Consider the following 6,874-nt stretch of genomic DNA (forward strand, 5'->3'; position numbering starts at 1 on the left):
CCAAGAGGACTCTAGATTTGGTGACTTTAAAATCCCTATAGATATGAAATTCTGGGTATCCAGAAATTAAAAAAAAAAAAAAGTGATGGCCAATGTGGACAATCTACCAAACATTTTTGTGTGCTTTAAGAGGTAAATTACAAAAAATTTAAAACTTTCTAAATTAAAAAAAAATAAAATAGTAACATAAAAAATTATAGAAATATATGTAGTGACTCTGTGAGCATATGCTCCTCACTGGGTAACTTCATATCATTTTTTAAATTTTTTCTGTTCTCTGTTCATGTACAGCCTAGATTCTTTCATTGTGAATAGAGGTGCTTTTAGTCTGGATCCATTCCAACCAGACTATTAGGCAACTGCCAACATCTAAACTGAGGCAGCAAGACCAAGGTTTTAAAAGATGAGTTAGAACAAGAAACGACTGAAGGTGCCATGGTACAACACGACCCTGAGCTTTAAGTAAGGAAAGGATTTTATAAGACAGTGGTGCCCAATAATCAAGAAATTGCACTGGGGAAGAGGAATGACACACAGGGAAAGGCAAAGCATCTCTGAAATGCATTGTGGTATATAAAATAATGAAGAGCATCTTCTTCTGAAGACATTTGAGAAATCAATGTTTATAGGAAAATGATAAAATGAGTTGCCATCTAAAAGCTATTAGCATGTTTAAGTATATGGTTGAAAAGCTTCCCATAGATTGTCAACCAATAATCTGATAAATCACATAATAAAAGGTCAGTCATCACTCTTCTTACATGAGAAAACGAGAGCTCAGATCAGTGAGTAAAAAGTTACACATCTAGTCAGTGGCCAGACTGGTATACCAGAGATTCAAATAAATAAAGATTCCTTCTTATCTTATTCCAAGAGAAATAGTCTTAAGTTCTTTGGTATATAACACCACACTGAACTGTGAGCTATATAAGGTTTTTTGTAAAGTGTTTTGAAAAATACATTATATTAACAACTTGATCTTCCCCTAAGAAGTTTTCAGAAGAAATAATAAAAACATAATTCATATGAATTATTCACAGTAGTTCAACAAAATAACAAATAAGTAAATAATTGTGTTACCAGCTCTAAGTACATAAAGTTAAGAAGACAAATAAAACTCTTCAACAAACTCAGAGGAATTAATAATCTAGTATCAGAGGGAGATACACACGTGGCTAAAAATAGATTAATTCTGCTGGGGTGAATAAAGGGAAGGACTGTAAAAATAGGTGGAGTTTCCATTGAAAATTACAGTTTGTCAAATGAAGACACGTACTGGTTTTCTATGTGGGAGAAGATTCTTGAACATAGACTTTAAGAAAAAATATCAGTGGGCATAATCTGAAAATAACGAGCTAGGAGTAACTGAAATGATGGGCGAATAGGACAGTGCTTGAGAAGTTCATACTTTGGTTAGGATCAATCTTTGGACCTGTGGAACAGAGAAGAGAGAGTGGATCAAAGCTACTACTTTGGTGAAAGATAATGCTATAAGAATGATAAATTATTTTATAAATTCCCCCCAAATAACTACCGTCATCATAGATCAGCTAGGTATGTTAGAAGATATTCTCAAAAGGCTCTTATATGTGACACTCTCAGTATCCAAAAGGGGGATCTGTTGCCAAGGTAAATTAATCCCAGGAAACACTGGCCAATATCTGAGTCCCTACCGTTTTCAGGGCATAAGCAGGAAGGGAATTGCAAAGAATGAAACACACTTATCCTTGTTCAAATAACCCACTAATATGGATGTCTGGATCCCAGAGGACACTATTTTGGCACCAGCACAGGATGTGAGGATTGACACAACAGAGCTGAAAATAGACTGAATAAGTCAATTTACCTGTATAACTAAGATAAACAGAAAAAAAGTGGGGATGCAGATAGTGCCTGAAGGTTGATGGCAGTCATATACAAGAGGATGAAGACAAAAGTTAGTGAAGCACATCTGAATACAGGAGACACACTTTCACTTGAAACAAAGCACAAACTCACAAAACTGAGTCATGTTAAAATGTTTTAATTCATCAAATATTAAAGGAGAGAATTACAGGAAATTCATACTCCAGGGAAGTGGCATTAAGTAAGTATATGGACAATGTCTGGGAGGGCTTAGAGAAGGCAGTGAGTGACGCATGTCATTCCCTCACTATAAGAATCAAAGTTCTGGAGCCAACTTCTGTATCTCCACAGGAGACCCATTCATGACACAAAACCAGCTTGAACTGTGTCAGGTAGAAACAAGAGAAATAATACATATCTAAGTATTAAGCAATTGAGGAAACTCAGACGCACTGAATGTGAGTGGAATACCATTTCTTCTTTACTTGGAAAACAGTATCGTTCTAATTAAGGTCCTGTAATTATGGTTTGACACATCCTTCTCACACAGGTGAGGCCAAGAAACTGCCAGAAACTCCATAATGCAAAACTAAGGTTCCAGTCAGTTCAGAGAAAACAGGACCCAGGATATGAATACCCCATAATTCAATTGAAAATTTGGAGAATGTGAAATCCAAACTTATTCCTGCAGTAACTGTTTACAGTCCCAGAGGAGCTAAGATGGCAGAACAGCATGGAAGCTTTTTGTGTGTCTCGCGTCCATGAAACACAGCCAGACCAACATTGAACCATCCTGCACACCTAGAAAACTGATTGGAGGATTAAAACAACAAGCTGCACAACCTGAACCACAGAATTCAGCAGGTACGCAGCGCAGAGAGCTGAACATGGGGAGAGTGAAGCCGCGAAAGGTAGGGAACCGCTTTTGTGGGCAGAGTGAGGATGGAGACTGGGGGGAGGGGGTGGGAGCATATGGGAAAAGCACCCCCTCCCCAAAAGCAGCTGGAGAGAAAGTGGAAATTGGAAACAGCCGCAGGAACTAAACTAAAAAGGGATAAAGGAGAAAGGAGAAAGGAGAGGGTTTAAATTCCATTAAGACTGTAAACAAGGGAAGCGCAAAGGCTGGAACTCCTCAGCTCGATACCTGGCGGTGCACTGGTGGGAAGGGCAAATCCCCAGGAGCAGAGTGGGGTCCAGGAGGTTCTCGGGCCACACGGGAGAAAGCGGTTCCACTGCTGGAAGGACATTTGGTAGAGACTGTTGAAGCCACCTGGTCCCAGCAGACTCCAGAAAATGGCCACATTCGTTGGTGCTGGAACAAGGTCGTTAAGTGTGAAGCCTGGTGCCAGATGTGTGTTGTGATTTTCCATAAACCCTGCAACGCTGCTGATACTCTGTCTCGCAAACTTTTTCTGGGGTGGGCTGGCACCTGGCCACAGTCTCCAGGCACGGGCAGCAGCAGGGTCCAGCAAGCATTCCTGAGGGCAGCCAATATTCGGCCATTGCTCATTCGGCCATTGCTCAGTGAGACCCTCCTGCAGAGGGGCAGAGCGGGTCAAAGCCGCAGCCCTTCGGAAGTAAGGCGCCGGGGAAAATAGCCGCATCTGAGACAAAACTCGGGAGAGAGGTACTGCCTGGGGCCTGGTCACAGAGAGTGAAAAAGCAGAGAGTCGATGAGAGCTTAAGACAGAGGACCGGGGCACAATTGCTCATCTGGGAGAACAGATTGGGTAGCTGGATGGCGCCATTTTCACCACTCCCACGCATGCGCGTATGCATCTACAAGCACCTAAACAATCCACCCAAGTAGGCTAGCAGCGCCATCTAGTGGAGAGCAGAGCTGTTACACTCAGCCCCTCCCAAATAGGCCAACTTTGGTCTTCAAACACAAGTCTCACTGACGGCTTGATTCATGGACTATAAAGAGCTACATAGACTGACTTCTAGGGGAAAACAAAGCAATTTCAGTCCTACTTCAATCTGTTAGCAAGTTCATCTATTCAATTTTCTTTCTTTTTTTTTTCTTTTTATCTTTTACAATTCTTTTTCTTGAATACAGAAAGAAAAATTCATTTTTATTTCCAATTTTTATTAAAATATTAAGATAGTAATAAGTTTTATTACAATATTTTTTACTTTTGTGTAATTTTTTTCAATTTATACTTTACTTCCATCATTTTATTTTAGTCTATTTCAGTTTATTCACCTTTTCAAATTTTCAATTTCCTTTTTTTCTTTTTCTTTCTTTTTTCTTCTCTTTTCCTTTCTTTTCTTTTTCTTGAATGCAGAAAGAGAAAAACTTCATTTTTACTTTCAATTTCTGTTAAAAATATTCTTATTTAATTTTAATTACTGTATTTTTGCTTTTATGGCAATTTTTTCAAATTCTATTTTACTTCCATAATTTTATTTTAGTCTACTACAGTGTATTCACTTTTTCAAATTTTCAAACGATTTCTTTTTTCTTTTTTTATCTTTTTCCTCTTTTTCATTTTTTTCTTGAATATAGAAAACAAAAATATTCATATTTATTTTTAATTTTTATGGAAAATATTTTTCTTAAATTTTTTCTACTATATTCTTTACTTTTGTGTATATTTTTTCTAATATATTTTACTCCATCATCTCATTTTAGTCTACTTCAATGTATTCATTTTTTCAAATTCTCAAACGATTTCTTTTTTTTCCTTTTCTCCCGTCTTTTTTCTTTCTCTAATCTGTCAAATAACTTTCACTACCCAGACCAAAACACACGTAGACCAACACCCAGACCAAAACACGTCATCTATTCGATTTGTGTGTTTTCTTAATTTTTAATTTTAATATTTTTTAATTTTAATTTCAATTTTTCTACCTCATTAATTCCTTTTCTCCCTTCAAAATGACAAAGCAAAGGAATTCATTCCAAAAGAAAGAGCACGAAGAAACGACAGCCAGGTATTTAACCAACACAGACACAAGCAAGATGTCTGAACCAGAATTTAGAATCACGATAATAACAATACTAGCTGGAGTCAAAAACAGATTAGACTCCCTTTCTGCAGAGATAAAAGTAGTAAAAAATAGCCAGCATGAAATTAAAAATGCTATAACTAAGCTGCAATCACGGATCGATGCAGCGGCGGCAAGGATGGATAAGGCAGAACAGAGAATCAGCGATATAGATGACTAACTTATACAGAATAATGAAGCAGAAAAAAAGAAGGAGATTAAGGCAAAAGAGCACAATATAAGAATTAGAAAATCAGTGACTCATTAAAAAGGAACAACATCAGAATCATAAGGGTCCCAGAAGAGGAAGAGAGAGAATAGGGGTAGAAGGGTTATGTGAGCAAATTATAGCAGAAAACTTTCCTAACCTGGGGAAAGACACAGACATCAAAATCCAGGAAGCACAGAGGACCCCCATTAGATTCAACAAAAACTGACGATTAATAAAGCATATCATAGTCAAATTCACAAAATACTCAGGCAAGGAGAGAATCATAAAGCAGCAAGGGGAAAAAAGTCCCTAACCTACAAGGGAAGACAGATCAGGTTTGCAGCAGACCCATCCACAGAAACCTGGCAGGCCAGAAAGCAGTGGCAGGATATATTCAGTGTGCTGAATCAGAAAAATATGCAGCCAAGAATTCTTTATCCAGCAAGGCTGTCATTCAAAATAGAAGGAGAGATAAAAAGTTTCTGAGACAAAAATTAAATGAGTTTGTGACCAGTAAATGAGCCCTGCAAGAAATTTTAAGGGGGGGACTCTCTGAGGGGAGAAAAGATAAATATATATATATATATATATATATATATACACACACACACACACACACACACACATATACACACACACACACACACACACACACACACACAAATAAATAAATACCAAAAGCAACAAAAGATTAGAAAGGACCAGAGAACACCACAAGAAACTCCAAATCTACAAACATCATAATGGCAGTAAATTCCTATCTTTCAGTACTCACTCTAAACGTCAATGGACTCAATGCTCCAATCAGAAGACATAGGGTAACAGAATGGATAAGAAAACAAGATCCATCTATATGCTGTTTACAAGAGACCCACCTTAGACCTAAAGACACCTACAGATTGAAAATAAGGGATGGACAACCATCTATCATGCTAATGGTGAACAAAAGAAAGCTGAGTAGCCATACTTATATCAGACAATCTAGACTTTAAAATAAAGACTGTATCAAGAGATGCAGAAGGGCATTATATCATAATCAAGGGGTCTATCCACCAAGAAGACCTAACAATTGCGAACATTTATGTGCCAAATGTGGCAGTACCCAAATATATTAATCAATTAATCACAAACATGAAGAAACTCATCGATAGTAATACCATCATAGTAGGAGACTTCAACACCCCACTCACAGCAATGGACAGATCATCTCATCAAAAAATCAACAAGGAAACAATGGCTTTGAATGACACACTGGACCAGATGGACTTAACAGATATATTCAGAACATATCGTCCTAAAGCAGCAGAATATACATTCTTCTCCAGTGCACATGGAACATTCTCCAGAATAGACCATATACCAGTACACAAATCATCCCTAAGTACAAAAAAGATCAAGCTCATACCGTGGTATTTTCAGACCACAATGCTATGAAACTCGAAATCAATCACAAGAAAAAATTTGGAAAGGTAACAAATACTTGGAGACTAAAGACATCCTACTAAAGAATGAATGGGCTAACCAAGCAGTTAAAGAGGAAATTAAAAAGTATATGGCAGCCAATGAAAATGGTAACACCACAACCCAAAATCTCTGGAACGCAGCAAAGGCAGTCATAAGAGGAAAGTATATAGCAATCCAGGCCTTCCTAAAGAAGGAAGAAAGATCTTAGATACACAACCTAACCTTACACCTTAAGGAGCAAGAACAGCAAATAAAACCCCAAACCAGCAGAAGACAGGAAATAATAATGATCAGAGCAGAAATTAATTCTATAGAAACCCCCCCCAAAAAAACAGTAGAACAGATCAATGAAACCAGAAGTAG

The sequence above is a fragment of the Felis catus genome, chromosome D1 (assembly GCF_018350175.1).
Source record: "Felis catus isolate Fca126 chromosome D1, F.catus_Fca126_mat1.0, whole genome shotgun sequence".
Lineage (NCBI taxonomy): Eukaryota > Metazoa > Chordata > Mammalia > Carnivora > Felidae > Felis > Felis catus.